The sequence below is a fragment of the Mchenga conophoros genome, linkage group LG11, assembly GCF_057382185.1.
Source record: "Mchenga conophoros isolate Kocher_MC1m ecotype Shallow Benthic linkage group LG11, M_conophoros_male_GT1.1, whole genome shotgun sequence".
Taxonomy (NCBI): domain Eukaryota; kingdom Metazoa; phylum Chordata; class Actinopteri; order Cichliformes; family Cichlidae; genus Mchenga; species Mchenga conophoros.
The window spans coordinates 5,749,152-5,768,584 of NC_140536.1; positions in this window are offsets into that span (position 1 = coordinate 5,749,152).

The following is a 19,433-nucleotide window of genomic DNA, read 5'->3' on the forward strand; positions in this document are numbered from 1 at the left end:
CTTTCCAGTCACCTTTTTCGCTCACTATGTATTAACAGACCTCTCTGCATTGAATCATATCTGTTATTAACCTCTGTCTCTCTTCCACAGCATGTCTTTTATCCTGTCTTGCTTCTCTCACCCCAACCGGTCGCAGCAGATGGCCGCCCCTCCCTGAGCCTGGTTCTGCCGGAGGTTTCTTCCTGTTAAAAGGGAGTTTTTCCTTCCCACTGTTGCCAAAGTGCTTGCTCATAGGGGGTCATATGATTGTTGGGTTTTTCTCTGTATCTATGAAGTGCCTTGAGGCGACTTATGTTGTGATTTGGCGCTATATAAATAAAATTGAATTGAATGCTATTTTCTCTGAATACCAGACGATTCTGTTTTTTACAGGATGGTTGGCAACTCTAATAATTACCCTTATGAACAAAATAAAGTTCAACATCATTAACATCATAGCACCCACCCAGCTGTATAGAAACTTGGTCATGCTAGCTAGTAGGCAGTAGGAAAAAAGTCAGAATAACAAAAATAAACTCCACCTAAACTTGGTTTATATCTGACCCAGATAGACTGCAGGTCATAACTTCTTACCTGAAGTTCAGTTCACACTCGGACCGGCGGCCACCTCGGGTCTCTCCTCCTTCTGCGTCCCTTTTCTCTCATCCACCTGCTGGCCTCCACCACTTGCTAATGTTACTGAATCTGTGGAAGCTCCGCGATAGCCACCACATGAAGTAACGAGTAACGACCCTATCTAAATCCCAGTAACGACTAACGCATTCCTGATTTTGGCATAATAACTAGTTACCGTGCTCGTTACCACAATAATAACGTAGTTACTGTAATGTCACAAGAAAAACAATGGTGTGCTTGGTTTCAACGTAATTTCATTCTTTCATGAGTTATTTACAAGTTTCTGACCACTTATAAAATGTGTTCAATGTGCTGCCCATTGTGTTGGATTGTCAATGCAACCCTCCTCTCCCACTCTTCACACACTGATAGCACCACGCAGGAGAAATGCCAGCACAGGCATCCAGTATCCGTAGTTTCAGGTGCTGCACATCTCGTATCTTCACACCATAGACAATTGCCTTCAGATGACCCCAAAGATAAAAGTCTAAGGGGGTCAGATCGGGAGACCTTGGGGGCCATTCAACTGGCCCATGACGACCAATCCACTTTCCAGGAAACTGTTCATCTAGGAATGCTCGGACCTGGCACCAATAATGTGGTGGTGCACCATCTTGCTGATAAAACTCAGGGAACGTGCCAGCTTCAGTGCATAAAGATGGAAACACATCATCATGTAGCAATTTCAAATATCCAGTGGCCTTGAAGTTTCCATTGATGAAGAATGGACCCACTATCGTTGTACCCCATATACCACACCAAATCATCACTTTTGTTGTTCCAACAGTCTTGGAGGGATCCATCCAATGTGGGTTAGTGTCAGACCAATAGCGGTGGTTTTGTTTGTTAACTTCACTATTCACATAAAAGTTTGCCTCATCACTGAACAAAATCTTCTGCGTGAACTGAGGGTCCTGTTGTTTTGATCTGTGTTGTTCAGCACTTTGGTCTGCCTGGTGTGTTCGTAAAGTGCTATACAAATAAACGATGATGATGATGATGATGATGTTCCACTTTTTGTTTTGCCCACTCTGCAAATTCTGTGCGCCAATCTGGGTCATGCTCGTTGAGATGCTGCAGTAGCTGGAGTTTGTAAGGGTGCCATTTGTGAGTAGCTAATATCCGCCCAAGGGATGTTCGACTAATGCCACTCTCCAGTGACATGCGGCGAGTGCTACGCTGTGGGCTTTTGCTGAATGAAGCTAGGACAGCCACTGATGTTTCTTCATTAGTGACAGTTTTCTTGCGTCCACATTTTGGCAAATCCAACACTGAACCAGTTTCACGAAACTTAGCAAGCAGTTTGCTAACTGTAGCATGGGAGATGGGTGGTCTCGTAGGGTGTCTTGCATTGAAATGTGCTGCAATGACCCGGTTACTGCGTTCACCAGATTTCAACACAATTTCAATCCGCTCCTCACGTGTTAACCTCTTTGACATGTCAATGGCTGTGAACAAAGAGAAACTTGTAAATAACTCATGAAAGAATAAAATTACGTTGAAACCAAGCACACCATTGTTTTTCTTGTGAAATTACCAATAAGTTTGATGTGTCACATGGTCCTCTTCCTATTGAAAAAACAAAAGTTGTATCCAAGATGGCCGACTTCTAAATGGCCACCATGGTCACCACCCATCTTGAGGAGTTTGCCCCCACACATATACTAATGTGCCACAAACAGGACTTTAATATCACCAACCATTCCCATTTTATTACGGTGTATCTATATAAATGGCCCACCTATTCATGCAGAAACATGTTTGTCTGAGTCTTCTCTAAATAATTACAGCTATCTTTATGAAGTTGAACCAAAACATCTTATATCACTGAGACAATGCGTTTCTCACCATCACATGCACTTGCAGTGGGTTATAAGCCATCTTTCTTGCCTAAAGACAAACGTTTCTTCATTTTGTGAATAACTTTAAAATCTTAGGTCAAACAGCTGCAAATACTGGTTGCAAACAACAGGTATACTGAATTCTATAGTATTCATGCAGAAATATGGTTGTCTGTATCTTCTTTTAATAATTACAGCTATCTTTATGAAGTTGTACTAAAACACCTTATTTTACCAACACAATATGTTTCTCACCTTTACGTGCACTCGCAGTGGGTTATAAGTTATCTTTCTCACCTAAAGAAAAACGTTTCTTTATTTTGTGAATAATTTGAAGGCGAGGCGGTCTGTCCGCAGTGTAAAATATGAGAGCTTCTTTTTCAACAGTAGAGTACTTTTGTTCTGTGGCAGACAATGTGCGGAAAGCAAACGCCACAGGTTTTTGTGTGCCATCAGGTTGCACTTGAGCAAGTACAGCACCTTGTGTGTTGTGATCTGTACACACAAGGCAGGATCAAAAAGTGCCAGTGGAGCATTATTTAACAGAGTTTTTTTTTCACTTCTTCACAGCTGGCTTGTGCATCTGAACTTCACAATATGTTCTTTTACTGTAGACAATAAGGTCATCCGGGTAGTTTTGGACACCTGGGAGGTCTTTAAAGATTTCAGCCACCATTTTCCGAAAAAGTGAGGGGGCAGAGACCAGTCCATAATCTGCAGATCTGAAGAGTCCATCATGTTTAATGAATGCTGTCAAATCTCTGCTATCTTTTTAAGGTTCAAGGTTCAAGGTTCTTTATTTGTCACATGCATAGTTATACAAGTATAACACACAGTGAAATGTAGTCTGACACGCTCCTCGACATGTGCAAAAATTGGGGGGGGGGGGGGGGGTAGAGGAAGAACATTATATATATATATATATACAGACATATAGTATATACACTGGGTGAATGTGCAGTAGTAGCAGCAAGCAGGTGAATTCTGTACATTAATATGAATAGACATCTGACTATTTTACAGGATAGACAATATAAACATATTTAAAATTAAAGGAATTGAAATGTACATTGTGCCTTGGTTTAGAGTGTCTGGAAGAGAGTCCTGTCTCAGTCAATTATAGATGATGTGAGAGTGTGTGTGTTTAGGGCACGGATGGCTTGGGGATAGAAGCTCCTCTTGAGTCTCTCTGTCCTTGCCCGGAAGATGCGGAAGCTTCTACCAGATTGCAGAAGTTGGAACAGTTTGTTGCCAGGATGGGACGGGTCCTTCAGTATCTGCGCTGCTCTAGTCCTGCATCTCCTGGTGTAGGTGTCCTGAAGCGGGGGGAGAGCAATCCTGCAGCAGCGTTCTGCTGTACGGATCACTCTCTGGAGAGCTTTTGGTCCTTCACACAGCTGTTCCCAAACCACGATGTCATGTTCTGTGTGAGGATGCTCTCCACAGCGCCTGTATAGAAAATCCTGAGGATCTTTGGAGAGACCCTGAACTTCCTCAGTTGTCGTAGGGGATACAGGCGCTGCCTAGCCTTTTTGGTCTGGACCTGAATGTGGGCAGCCCATGTCAGGTCTGAGGAGATGTGGACACCAAGATACTTGAAGGACTGCACCCTCTCCACTGGAGCTCCATTGATGATGATGGGCTTGTAGTCTCTGTGCTGACCCCTTCTGAAGTCCACCACCAGCTCCTTGGTCTTGCTGACGTTCAGCTGGAGGTGGTTGTCCTGGCACCACGATGCCAGATTCTTCACTTCATCCATGTAGGCCGCCTCATCGTTGTTGGAGATGGCACCCAACACCACTGTGTCGTCAGCAAACTTCACAATGGTGTTGGAGCCATGGGTGGCCACACAGTCTGAAGTGTAGAGGGAGTAGAGCAGTGGCGAGAGGACACATCCCTGAGGTGCTCCTGTGTTGATGGTGATGCTGTTGGAGAAGCACCTGCCCACCCTCACCACCTGAGTTCTGCCAGTGAGGAAGTCCAACACCCACTCTTCATGCAGAGGCAGCAGGTAGCGTGCATTTGCAAGATCAATTGTAGAAAACATCTTTGCACCTTGTAAGCTGGCAAACAATTCATCTACATGTGGTAAAGGGTAGCAATCAGTAATCACAGGTTTGTTTGGTTCACGGAGGTCCGCACACAGCCTTTTTCCACCAGTTTTCCCAACTGTCACAACAATTGGGAATACCCATGCACTGTAAACCCCAACAGTCTACCTGACTTATAAAGTTTGTGGATATAACAATTAAAATTCCTCACAAAGTTGAAACAACTTAAAACTTTTCTGTTCGGTTAACGATTCAAACAGTTATAATTGTACATGGCTTAGAAGTTAAGAGTAAATACTGCTTTCTTAATTATGATTTTTGAGTAAATGTTTTTTTCCGAGCTCCGCATGTGGACGTCATGACGTCTTCTCTCTAACCTGAACGACGTTGACAGAAAATTCTGTTCAATATGGCTGCCCTTCTCGAGCGACTGGAGAACACATTTGGAGAAACTTGTAAGTAAAACGGAACCTTCGTTATGTTTATTTTTTCCGTAAAAAAGCAAGTATATTAATATGTTGCAGCCAATAACTTGTTTTCGAATGCGCTGTTGTGTTAAAAAGCACAGACCCAGGTGGTGAATAGTTGTTCGCGGTTGTTCGCGCTCTTTTTCAAACATAGATTATGTCGTCAGTTTTACAGTTTTAACCGATTAAAACACAGTTTTACAAAGAATCACACATAAAGAAAGGGTCTTAGTGATATTTTAACGACCCCTTGCCAACGCAAGAAAGTTGGCGTTTTTACAACAGCAGTCTCATTGTTCGGCAGGTTTTTGTTTTTTTTTCTTCTCATTAGCATCATTCAAAAGTGACTTAGCTAGCAGTGGCAACTTCTATCTAAAACAATTGAAATATAGCAAGGTGTTGTATATTTAGTGTGCTGATAAGGTTTTCAATATTTTTATTTTTTCTTCCAAGGCTGAAGGCCAAAGACAAAAAGACAGAAGAAAAAAAAATTCAGACTGCAATTAATTTCAGGTGGAGACAGTAAACATCGGCAACATCGGCTGCAGACTCACCCACCCCCACTGCTGCTGTTTCACCTCTGACACCTCAGACACTTCACACCTCTTCTATTCACCCTGCTCACTCCCCCCCACCCCCAACAACAGCATCCAATACACACTCAACACAAGGCTCCAGCCTGTCTCTCTCAACCACCCAGGTTAGGAGGGAACTGAGGAGGATTAATGGCAAGAAGGCAGCGGGCCCAGATGGCATCAGCTCGAGGGTCGTTAGGTCCTGTGCGGACCAACTGTGTGGGGTGATGGAGCACCTCTTCAACCTGAGCCTGAGGCTGGGAAGAGTCCCACAGCTCTGGAAAACCTCCTGTGTTGTTCCAGTGCCAAAGACTTCACGCCCCAAGGACCTCAACAGCTACAGGCCGGTGGCTCTGACATCCCACCTGATGAAGACCCTGGAGCGGTTGGTCCTGGCTCAGCTTCGGCGCCTAACAAGCTCATCACTAGACCCACTTCAGTTTGCCTACCAGCCTGGCATTGGAGCAGATGATGCCGTCATTCACCTCCTACATCGTTCCCTCGCTCACCTGGAGACCGCTGGAAGCACTGTGAGAATCATGTTCTTTGATTTCTCCAGTGCCTTCAACACCATTCTTCCCTCGGCTCTGAAGGACAAGCTGGAGAACTCTGGAGTGGACCATCACCTCACTACCTGGATTCTGGACTACCTCACCGACCGACCACAGTATGTGAGGACTCAGGGCTGTGTGTCGGACAGGGTCGTCTGCAGTACGGGGGCCCCACAGGGAACGGTTCTGGCTCCGTTCCTCTTCACCATCTACACTGCAGACTTCTCCCACAACTCCACCCAGTGCTTCCTGCAGAAGTTCTCTGATGACTCTGCAATAGTCGGCCTCATCACTGATGGGGACGACAAGGAGTACAGAGGACTGACTCAAGACTTTGTGGACTGGTGCCAGCTGAACTACCTCCAGATCAACGCCAGTAAAACCAAGGAGCTGGTGGTAGACTTCCGCAGGCACAAGCATTCTCCACTGCAACCACTGAACATCCAAGGTATGGACATCGAGGCTGTGGACAGCTACAGGTACCTTGGTGTTCATCTGAACAATAGACTGGACTGGACTCAGACGCCCTCTACAGGAAAGGGCAGAGCAGGCTGTACCTGCTGCGGAGACTCAGGTCATTTGGAGTGGAGGGCCCACTCCTGAAGACCTTCTATGACTCTGTGGTGGCTTCTGCTATCTTTTATGGTGTGGTCTGCTGGGGCGGCAGCATCTCTGCTGGGGACAGGAAGAGACTGAACAGGGTGATCCAAAGGGCCAGCTCTGTCCTAGGATGCCCTCTGGACCCAGTGGAGGTGGTGAGTGACAGGAGAATGGCGGCTAAGCTGTCATCCCTGTTGGACAACATCTCCCACCCCATGCAGCAGACTGTGACAGCACTGAGCAGCTCCTTCAGTGGGAGACTGCGGCACCCACGGTGTGGGACAGAGAGATTTCGCAGGTCTTTCCTCCCCACTGCTGTCAGACTCCACAACAAAGACTTTAACTGAACAAACTCCCCACTGCTGTCAGACTCCACAACAAAGACTTTAACTGAACACACACACACATCCATACATATGCAATAATACTAAGTGCAATAATCTTTTCTGGCATCGTTGTATTTTTACTCAGTGTATATAGCATTTGTATTCTATTTTTATCTTATTGTATATTTTTATTCTATTTTATTCTACTGTATATAGTATATTATTTTATTCTATTCTATTCTGTACAGTTGTGTACTGTATTTATTCTTATCGTATTCTAATTTTTGCGTCATAACTTTTGCACTGTCCACTTCCTGCTGTGACAAAACAAATTTCCCACGTGTGGGACTAATAAAGGTTATCTTATCTTATCTTATCTTATCCTAAACACAGGTGAGTTGAAAGATCTACTGAAGAAACCATTCATTAAGTCCCTTAAGATGAAGATTTCATATATTGATAATGATAAAATTAACACAAATTAAAAGTTTCACTGATAAACACACAATTTTTCCTTGCTTTGAACCCCATGTTCTATATAGATCACAGCTCTGATCTGGAGAACACTATTTTAAAATACTGTGTAGGGTTTTTGTCAAATGATTAAGAAACAGACTCTCTGTCACAAGAGACAGAAAGGTTGTATCTTAAAAGAAAAGTCTCCAAAATTTAGTAGAGTCTGATGTCATGCAGTTTCATAAACATGTATTCTCCCCAAAGAATGACACCTGAAAACTTTGCGTTAAATGAACTTTTCTTTTCCCTTTTTAGGAGGCGCCTGATATCAACGTGAAACGCACTGCAGTACTTCATGCCCTTCCTGTATACCTGCGGGAGGAGGACCCAGAATTCTTTTAGACATGTAATGTAAGTGTATTTTTGCATTACTTAAATTCTGCCAGTAAGATAAAATGCTATGGATTTTTTTAAATACAATTTAATACCCTAGCAGCTACCAAATTGTACAAACAAAATACCCTCTCTGTAGAAAACCCACACACACACACACACACACACACACACACACACACACACACACACACACACAGGTCAGGAGCAGGGCACAGGCGTATCACAGCACTATGGCTATGCTGCAGGTGGCCCAAAAACCAGGCTGAAGTCAAGATTTAGTTTCTTTTTGAGATAAAGTCATGAAATAAAAAATTACTTTTTTTTAGAAAAATAACAAAAATACATATTATGTAATGCAAGAAGCTAACACGTTAATGTACATTTTTCAAAAAAAGTAGAGTACCCTAACTCGTTACAAAGTAACCCACTACACTGCTGAATGTTTTGCTAGATTACAGGTCATGCTTGTCACATTCTCTCAAACCAACCTTACTTATTTAATTGGGGCGATCGTGGCTCAAGAGTTGGGAGTTCGCCTTGTAATCAGAAGGTTGCCGGTTCGAGCCCTGGCTCCGACAGTCTCGGTCGTTGTGTCCTTGGGCAAGACACTTCACCCGTTGCCTACTGGTGGTGGTCAGAGGGCCCGCTGGTGCCAGTGTCCGGCAGCCTCGCCTCTGTCAGTGCGCCCCAGGGTGGCTGTGGCTACAATGTAGCTGCCATCACCAGTGTGTGAATGGGTGTGAATGTCTGGATGACTGAATGTGTAAAGCGCTATACAAATACAGGCCATTTACCATTGATACTGTGTCTATTCCAGGCGGACGCATTGGATGAGTCGACCCTCATTGACACTTCAGTTGCCCTTCTCACAGTGGTTACCGATGGCGCTTCCCAGTCCAGTCCATTTTACTTCCTCAAGCATGGCTGTTTTGGTGAAAGGCGACTAGGTGATGCGTGATATTCCCAGATTTGCAAATGCATTTGCTTTATTGTTTGGCTTGATCTATGCTCTGCATTTAGACTACCCCAGGAAGCTGGTTCACACATTTGCCTTAGTCCAAAATATCTTCATGGGGCTTGATGACGGCAAACCCCTGAAACCCCTGCCTACATGCTCTTAAGGAATATAAGGCAATGTTTGTTAGGACACGCACTCTGTTACTGAGCACTTTGTTTGAAGCATTTTAAGCACTTTAAGTTTACTACAGGCTTTGGGTGGATTTAACTCCATCAGTTTACCTAATTTTCCTATACTTGACTGCCTTATCTGGTTATTTGGAAGCTGATCGTCTTTGTACCCATTTTAAAAAAATGTTTTTCATTTCTATTTTAAAAAAAGTGATTAGTATTTGACTTTTTGTTTTGCATTTTTGTGTATTTTGAGAAAGATGCAATTAGGACTGATGTCGTCCTTTGTGATTTTATAAAAAGATAAATGTTCTACACAGAATTTATAATGCTCACTTTATGGTGCCGATGTCCATGTTAGTTGTTTTATAAAAACATTTGTGATGTTTTTAAATTTTCATGAAAAAATGTTAAATAAACAAAATGTAAAGTAACTGAATTTCCGTGCTTTTTTTTTTTTTTAGTAGTCTACACTCAAACATTGAAACATAAATATCTTAATCAGATAATTTGAGTTTAGGTTGTAATATAATTGCATTGTGTTGCATCAAAATAATAAACTACAAGAAACACAAAAATATTGAAATTAAAGTATACAGTCTTTGAGTAAAGCTCAATTAATAAAATATAAAATATAATTAAAAATTTTTAGGTTAACAATAAATACAAATTTTGAGCACCCCATACTTAGAAGATATGAGTTTTTGTACTTAAATCTTTTGAGGTAATCAGTTTCCACAAAAGTTTGAAGTTCAGTCAACTTGTTCGGGTTTACAGTGTGGTGATGCATCAATTTGTTCAATGATGCCAGCTTTGAGTAAACGATTCAGTTATGCCAAAACTGAAGCCCTCACAGCAAATGGGAGCACTAGACAGCAAGGCTAGCTGACAGGAAATGCCAGACACCAACAACAGCCAGCGAGGATAATTGCTTGGCTCCACCAAGCTCAACCACCAACCAACGAAGCTCACAGGCAGGCCGAGCCGCGCTCCACCTACAGGCAGCGAGGCTAACTGCCAGGACAGGCTGGGCTTCGGCAAGCCACAGAGTTGATCCGGGCTTCGCAACTAACATAATAATAATAATAATAATAATAATAATAATAATAATAATAATAATAATGGATTGCATTTATATAGCGCTTGGGAGACCCTCAAAGCACTTTACAATTCCACTATTCATTTACTCTCACACACTGGTTTCCCCACCAGTTACAGTTGTAGCCACAGCTGCCCTGGGGTAGACTGAAAGAAGCGAGGCTGCCATCGGCCCCTCTGGCCAACACCAGTAAGTGAAGTGTCCTGTCCACACAACAACTAAGACAGACAGGACTCGGGTTCAAACCGGTAACCTACCGGTTACAAGATGAGCTTCCCAACCCCCTGAGCCACGGTTGCCCCCACCCTGCAACTAATGGGGCTTAAGACGCTGCCTAAGAGGAGCAGCCTCAATGAGGAGGAGCAATTTAAAAGGAAAAGAAAGTTAGAAAAGGATATAACAATGGTTCACTTAGTAGAAGCCTATATGTAAACTTTAAATCCATCAAAGAATGTTTAACACAGTTTAATCAGCCATTCAAACTCCTGGAAAAGAAGAAGACTTTGAAATAAATCAATAAGAATTCCTTCATCTAAATAGGATCAATAAAAAAGGAGGTGGGGTGGCACTTTACGTTGATAAAAAATGACTGTTATTGATGGAGTGATGGAATGTATAAACAGTCGAAATACAGTGGCTTGCAAAAGTATTCGGCCCCCTTGAACTTTTCCACATTTTGTCACATTACAGCCACAAACATGAATCAATTTTATTGGAATTCCACGTGAAAGACCAACACAAAGTGGTGTACACGTGAGAAATGGAACGAAAATCATACATGATTCTAAACATTTAACTGAAAGTGGGGTGTGCGTAATTATTCAGCCCCCTGAGTCAATACTTTGTAGAACCACCTTTTGCTGCAATTTCAGCTGCCAGTCTTTTAGGGTATGTCTCTACCAGCTTTTCACATCTAGCGACTGAAATTCTTGCCCATTCTTCTTTGCAAAACAGCTCCAGCTCAGTCAGATTAGATGGGCAGCGTTTGTGAACAGCAGTTTTCAGATCTTGCCACAGATTCTCGATTGGATTTAGATCTGGACTTTGACTGGGCCATTCTTACACATGGATATGTTTTGTTTTAAACCATTCTATTGTTGCCCTGGCTTTATGTTTAGGGTTGTTGTTCTGCTGGAAGGTGAATCTCCACCCCAGTCTCAAGTCTTTTGCAGACTCCAAGAGGTTTTCTTCCAAGATTGCCCTGTATTTGGCTCCATCCATCTTCCCATCAACTCTGACCAGCTTCCCTGTCCCTGCTGAAGAGAAGCACCCCAAGAGCATGATGCTGCCACCACCATATTTGACTGTGGGGATGGTGTGTTCAGAGTGATGTGCAGTGTTAGTTTTGCATTTTGGCCAAAAAGTTCCATTTTGGTCTCATCTGACCAGAGCACCTTCTTCCACATGTTTGCTGTGTCCCCCAAATGGCTTGTGGCAAACTGCAAACGGGACTTCTTGTGGTTTTCTTTTAACAATGGCTTTCTTCTTGCCACTCTTCCATAAAGGCCAACTTTGTGCAGTGCACGACTAATAGCTGTTCTATGGACAGATTCCCCCACCTGAGCTGTAGATCTCTGCAGCTTGTCCAGAGTCACCATGGGCCTCTTGGCTGCATTTCTGATCAGAGCTCTTCTTGTTCGGCCTGTGAGTTTAGGTGGACGGTCTTGTCTTGGTAGGTTTAACTGCTTGCTTTTATGTTGCTTTTGTTATTCTACCATGTACAGTGTCCTTGAGTGTTCTGAAAGGCGCTTTCAAATAAAATGTATTATTATTAATATTATTATTGTTTACAGTTGTGCCATACTCCTTCCATTTCTGAATGATCGCTTGAACAGTGCTCTTTGGGATGTTCAAGGCTTGGCAAATCTTTTTGTAGCCTAAGCCTGCTTTAAATTTCTCAATAACTTTATGCCTGACCTGTCTGGTGTCTAAATCCAATTGAGAATCTGTGGCAAGATCTGAAAACTGCTGTTCACAAACGCTGTCCATCTAATCTGACTGAGCTGGAGCTGTTTTGCAAAGAAGAATGGGCAAGAATTTCAGTCGCTAAATGTACAAAGCTGGTCAGAGTTGATGGGAAGATGGATGGAGCCAAATACAGGGCAATCTTGGAAGAAAACCTCTTGGAGTCTGCAAAAGACTTGAGACTGGGGTGGAGATTCACCTTCCAGCAGGACAACAACCCTAAACATAAAGCCAGGGCAACAATAGAATGGTTTAAAACAAAACATATCCATGTGTAAGAATGGCCCAGTCAAAGTCCAGATCTAAATCCAATCGAGAATCTGTGGCAAGATCTGAAAACTGCTGTTCACAAACGCTGCCCATCTAATCTGACTGAGCTGGAGCTGTTTTGCAAAGAAGAATGGGCAAGAATTTCAGTCGCTAGATGTACAAAGCTGGTAGAGACATACCCTAAAAGACTGGCAGCTGTAATTGCAGCAAAAGGTGGTTCTACAAAGTATTGACTCAGGGGGCTGAATAATTACGCACACCCCACTTTTCAGTTATTTATTTGTAAAAATGTTTAGAATCATGTATGATTTTCGTTCCATTTCTCACGTGTACACCACTTTATGTTGGTCTTTCACGTGGAATTCCAATAAAATTGATTCATGTTTGTGGCTGTAATGTGACAAAATGTGGAAAAGTTCAAGGGGGCCGAATACTTTTGCAAGCCACTGTATGTAGATTCTTCTGGGTCACTTTGGGAAGTTTTGTAAGCAAAATTGGCTATTGCAACGCACCCCATGAGCAGCCACAAAAAACAAAAATACAAAAGTCTTAAAACAATAAATAACATGTTGGTAAAGATTGGTGAGCTTTTCTCTGGGAAAGCACACTTTGGAGATGTAGTCACTAAAAGAAATACACATATTTTTTCTTTATTAAAAGATCAACGAAATAATCAGTCCCTTTTCAGTAGCTGTGTGCAAACACTGGGGTGGCTTCTGCTCCTGAGGTAGAACAGGGGTTGCACACTTGGATTAAAATTAATTGAAACCAGTGTGGCTTTGTGAGTTCGCCTTTACTGTATCTGCTTGCCTGCAAATAGACATAGCACAACGTTACACACTTTTGCAGTCTCACACAACCCTTATAGGCGCACTGCCTTATGGTTAGTGGCTGGGCTTCTTTACTCCTGCTAGAGCTGCTCATTTTAGGGGATACTCCCTCTTGTGGTGTAACGGAGGAATACCCTTCCTGCACTATGCCACTTTTGGAGACTGGGGAACACATTATTTTACAACAATCAAAGAAAATACATATTTGAACAATCAGAACATTCAACTAACTATAATATTGTAACTAAAGATGATGGGGGGGGGTGTCCTGTTTTGTCCACAGTGTCTTTCTTGTCCTTACACTCTCCCCTCAAAAAGTTAATGGCATCCCGACATTCTACCAATATCAGTCCTTATGTGGCAACTATACGTTGGTTGTAGGAGGCTACATCTCTTTAGGAGTCAGAGTTCAGCATCACTGCTAGCCACAGTGAAACACATGACATGTATCTCCCCTTTATGTCGCAGCAGGTGTTATTGTGCACGATAACAGTCCACTGCTTTTTCCATCCATATCACGGGTATCTGCATCTTTACTGAGTAAGGTGCCCTCACCTGGACATAACCTCACTACATAAAATAGGGTGCCATTCTCATACCGGGTCACTACACTAATTCTTTTGACTCTTCTTTATGGCTAACAAAACAGAATTAACATTTCCATTTTTCTAATAAAGCAGTAATGAAAACCTGAAAATGTAACTGTTATAACTACTTTACTGCAGTATGTAACATATGACTGTGTCTGAGGTACTTATTCAAGTGCTAATGTTGGCTGTCCTAACTTGTGGTAAGTAAACATTAGCTTTTGTTTTCTCATTCTGAAAGGATACTTTTTCACACTGACAGGTGACTGGTCAGTGTCCTCTTGGTTACTGCACTCCATCTCAAGCTGGTGCGTCTGCTCTGTGTCTTTATTGTTCGCTTATGCCTCTGTATCCTCGTCATGCTGGTCGCGTTGATGTTCTATATTGTCCACGCCCGGATTCTGTTCTTCGCAGTCCTCCTGGTGTTCCATGTCATTGTCATCACAGAGATCCTCCCTCCTGACAGCTCCACTCTCTGCATTGAACTCTGATGCTTCTGTCCACCAGGGCTGTCTACCATGTCCCCCTTGTTCTGCCGGCAGTCCTCTGATTGCTCTCCATTCATCCTTATCCTCTGAACTGTGCTCTTGCTCATGTCGCTCATGTCTGTCCTTGTTGTTTTTCTGTTTTTGCTTTCTCAGTTCTGCATGTGAGTTGACTTTTTCGACTGGCAAGAAGTCACATGGCAGCAGGAGGTTCCTGTGGACGACTCTGACACGTCCCTTGCTATTTTCTGGGTTAATCTCATATACTGGGCTATCCTTATGTTTCCTTTGTGTCACCTGAAACACCTGGTCCTCCCAGAAGGATCTCGGTTTCCCTGGTCCTCCCTTTTCACCAAAATTCCGGACCAGTACTCTGCACCCTGGATACAGCTCTGCACTGTGTGTTTTTCTGTCATAGAGCACTTTCCCTTGTCGACTCTCCTTACAGGCTGTCGCTGAGGCCAATTTGTAAGCGTCCTTCATGCAAATCTTCCACTTCTCGGCATAGTCTTGATGAGAAGGGCTTTGGCATTAGCTGTGAGACCAAAAATCATATCAATAGGGAGTCTGGGGTTCCTCCCAAACAAGAGGAAATAAGGGGCATATCCAGTGGCCTCACTGCGCGTACAGTTGTACGCATGGACCACCTTTGCCAGGGATGCCTTCCAGTCTGCTTTTGCTCCCTCTGGGAGGTTCCGAAGCATGGCCAGCAGTCTCCTATTGAACCTTTCTACCTGGCCATTTCCCTGGGGGTGGTATGGTGTGGTTCTGGATCCCTTGACTCCACTGTATTCTTCCAGCTTGGCAAAGAGTTTGTTTTCGAATTCTCTTCCCTGGTCATGATGGAGCCGTGTGGGAAAACCAAACTTCAAGACAAAGTCTCCAAATATTTTCTCTGCCACTTTTATCTCTGCAGGGATAAGCCTGAGCAAATCGTGTAAAGTGGTCCATGGCCACGAGGATATACTCATACCCTCCCTTACATTTCTCCAAATGCAAAAAAATCAATGGAGACCAGTTCAAACGGGTACGTTGTAGTGATATTGATCAGTGGAGCTCTGGTTGGCTTGTTGGGATGCTTGTTTTTTTTAGCTACACACCTGTCTTATGTAATGCTCCAAGTCCTCCTGCATGTGAGGCCAGTAAAAGCGATCCCGAATGAGGGCCAAAGCTCTCTCCACCCCCAAGTGGCCCATGTCTTCATGTAGTTCTTTATAAACGAGCAAATGGAACTTCTTAGGCAGGAGTAGCTGTGTTCGGCTGGGTGTTTTCCTGTACAGTAAACCATCCTCATCAAGGTGCAGTTTCTGTTTTTCCCTTGCAGGGCAGCAATCTCCTTGTTGCATGCCTGTTTTCTGCCTTTTGGCCACCGATTAGAGATGACATACTTCAGGACTTCCCCAATTACAGGATCCTCTTTTTGTGCATCTCTTAAGTTTGCCTTAGGGATATCCAGACCTGACATCCCTACCTCCTCACTTTGCTCTGCTACCACAGTTGAGATGTTTAACGGGCAGAGCCAGGGTTCACTTCCCTGCAGCTGAACAGCCAGAGCCTGAGTCACGCTGTTTAGGACCTCAGGTGTCACTGCTTCTGTACAAGTTTGTATGTAATGATCCATATCCAAGGGCATTCGTGAGAGACCATCTGCATCTCTGTTAGCTCTGCCAGGTCGATACTTGATGGAGAACTGGAAGTCAGCGAGTTCAGCTACCCATCTGTGTGTGGTTGCATTCAGTTTTGCCATTGTCAGCACATATGTGAGGGGGTTGTTGTCAGTATAGACAATGAAGGGTGGTGAATAGTAGAGATAATCTCTAAACCTCTCACATATGGCCCACTTCAGGGCAAGAAATTCCAACTTCCCTGAATGGAGGTGGTAGTTCTTCTCTGGGGCAGTAAGGGTCCTAGACCCACATGCAATAACCACTAGCTTCCCATTTTGTCTTTGGTAAAGCACAGCTCCAAGTCCCTCCTACGATGCATCACAATGAATGGTTGCTCGAAGTCGGGATAACCTAAAACTGGAGGCTGAATGAGGAAATTGACTAGCTGAAAGACCACCTGATGATGCTCAGCTGACCATGCCACTAGGTGAGAGGATGGTAGCTGACCCCCTTGATTCTTTGTCTTTTTGTTGTGTTTTGACTTCCTGTCTCTCCCTTCCCCTGTTTTTTCTGAGGAGGGAAAGGTCATAGAGTGGCTTTGCAATGCGTGAAAAGAATATAGTTGCGATAGTATGAGATGAATCCCAACACCTTCTTCACTTCCCCAATTGTGGTGGGGTTCCTTTGTTTTAAAGCTTGGACAGGCGCAATGTCAGCGGGGTCCATGGTGTGACCATCTTGAGTTACCAACCTCCCCAGGAATCTCACCTGATTTTTGAACAGTTCACATTTCCTGGGTGTTAATTTCACTCCATGGCTTTGATAACGCTGCAGGACCTGCTTTTGATCATTTAAGTGGTCCTCAAATGTTTTTGAATGAACAAGGTTGTCATCCAATGACAAAAATTGGCTTCATATGACTTCCGGTCGAGTGAACGCTGGCGCGCTTGGCTGCCGCTGCTCACCGGTTATTATTATCTTATTTTTTAAGTTGCTGACGACAATTTAAATCAAGTATCTAAGACGTGACCCTGTTTTGACTTGTTTTCGCAATATTTTCGGGCTTCTATTGCTTGCGCTGCAGCTGTCAGCGGTCCCTCCGTTTGTGTTCAGTGCTCGGCCCTGATTAAGATGCGGATCCACAGGGTGTTGGTGTGGCTTGTGCTCACCTGGGTTTTTTTTTCCATCATTCATCACCCGGCGACAGCTCTTCTCCAGTATTCTGCTACAGATCTTTTACGGCTCCGTTTTTGCCTGGCTATCTCTCCACCGGTGGCTCTATGCTTCTACCCGGACATCGCCTTCCAGCCCCGCCACAGGTATATCCACCGAGGGCTTCGGCGGAAGTTCAACATCAGTGACACTAACTCAATATTTTCCATCTGGTCAAAAACTCGTCGTCCTCCCTGCAAGACTGACCGGGCTGTTGACCACAGTGTGCTGGCCCACCTGGCTAGATCGACTAAGCCTACTGTCAGGCATGGTAACTCCAGCATCAAGTTTGGTCTATTAAACATCCGCTCTCTCACTGGTAAGGGACATCTCGTCCATGATCTCCTCTGTGATCGTAAGTTGGACTTTCTTTGTTTAACTGAAACATGGCAACTGCCTAATGACTTTGTTTCTTTCAACGACTCCACTCCATCTGAGTTTGTTTACACCTGTCAACCTCGCATCTCGGGGAGGGGCAGAGGTCTCGCGATAATTCACCGGAGGCACTGGAAAGTGCTCCCTGTCTCTGCCCCTCCCTCCCATTCATTTGAATACACTGCACTACAGCTCCCTGGATCTACCCCCACCATCATATGTACTGTTTATCGGCCACCTAAGCCAAACAAGGATTTTTTAAATGAATTTTCTGCTCTTCTCACTCATTTTTCTGTACTTTCTCCAAATCTGATCATTGCTGGTGACTTCAATATTCATATGGACAATAATAAAATCCCTCTTTCCAGAGATTTTACCTCCTGCCTGGAAAGTTTTGGGCTTCTACAGTACATAAAATTTCCTACCCATTCCAAAGGTCATATCCTGGATTTGGTCTGTTGTTCTGGCATTACCCCCACCCATTGTAAAGCCACATTGTTTCCCCAGTCTGATCATATGTTTATTTCTTTTGATGCAAACATAACCGCTTCCAAAACCTGTATCTCTCGTAATATCACTTTTAGGAAAATTAGTAATATCAACCCAGCTGTTTTTTCATCTGCCGTCCATGACCTTCCATCTATCCACTGCTCCTCAACCCCTCATGAACTCGTTTGTCATTATAATGTCAACCTTCATAACCTTCTTAACATATTTGCTCCCCTTAAACATCGAACTGTCTCATTTTCCCGTTCAGCTCCATGGTTTACCTCCGACCTGCGTCACCTTAAAGCTAAAGGACGCCAACTCGAACGTCTATTCAAGAAAACCGGACTTACTGTACATAAAGAAATGCACAATGATCATGTTTTGTTCTATAAGGACTGCATTGCCTCAGCCAAATCTGCTTACTACTCTGGTTTAATTAGTTCTAATGAAGGTAACTCCAGGTCCCTCTATTCATTGTTCAGTAAAATTACAAAACCTCCAGACACATTCCCCTCCCAGATGTATTCTGTTGATTTTTGCAATTCTCTTATCTCTTTTTTCACTTGTAAAATCTCAGACATTCACCGTCAACTTAACTCTTTAGGAGCTCCTGACTCTGAAGTAGACTTCCTGGTTCCCCCACTGTCTTCCTGTCAGTTATTTTCAAGCTTTACTCTTCCCTCCATAACTGACGTATCTAATCTCATTAAAAAATCTAAGCCATCCACCTGTCAACTTGACCCTCTCCCTACTGTGTTAGTTAAAGCCTGTCTTCCCTCTTTAGCACCTCTCATAACCAATATTATTCATTCCTCCCTGAACACTGGGATTGTTCCTGAAGCACTGAAAAAGGCTTCTGTTATTCCAACTCTCAAAAAGCCTGGTGCAGACCCCAATAACTTTGATAATCATCGCCCTATATCAAATCTCCCCTTTATTTCAAAAATTCTTGAAAAAGTTGTTGCCGCCCAGCTTCATTCACATCTCAATGACCATAATCTCTATGAACAATTTCAATCTGGTTTCCGCCCCAATCATAGCACAGAAACTGCTCTGTTAAGGATTACCAATGACCTTCTGATGGCAGCTGATTCTGGTGTCCTATCCATTCTCATCCTTCTTGATCTTAGTGCGGCGTTTGATACCATTTCTCACAATATTCTCCTGAACCGGTTAGCTTCCATTGGTATTAGTCATACCCCACTTACCTGGTTTACCTCCTATCTCTCAGACCGCACTCAGTTTATCCAACTTAAATCCCATTCTTCAGCTCTCTATCCTGTTTCTGCTGGTGTGCCCCAGGGTTCAGTATTGGGGCCTCTTTTATTCATTATTTATATGCTTCCTCTTGGTTATATATTCCGAAAATATAATATAAATTTTCACTGTTATGCCGATGACACCCAGCTCTACCTTTCTTCTAAACCGAATTCATCCCTCCCACCTACCTCCCTCTCAGACTGTCTTATTGAGATTAGATCCTGGTTCTCCTCCAATTTCCTCAAACT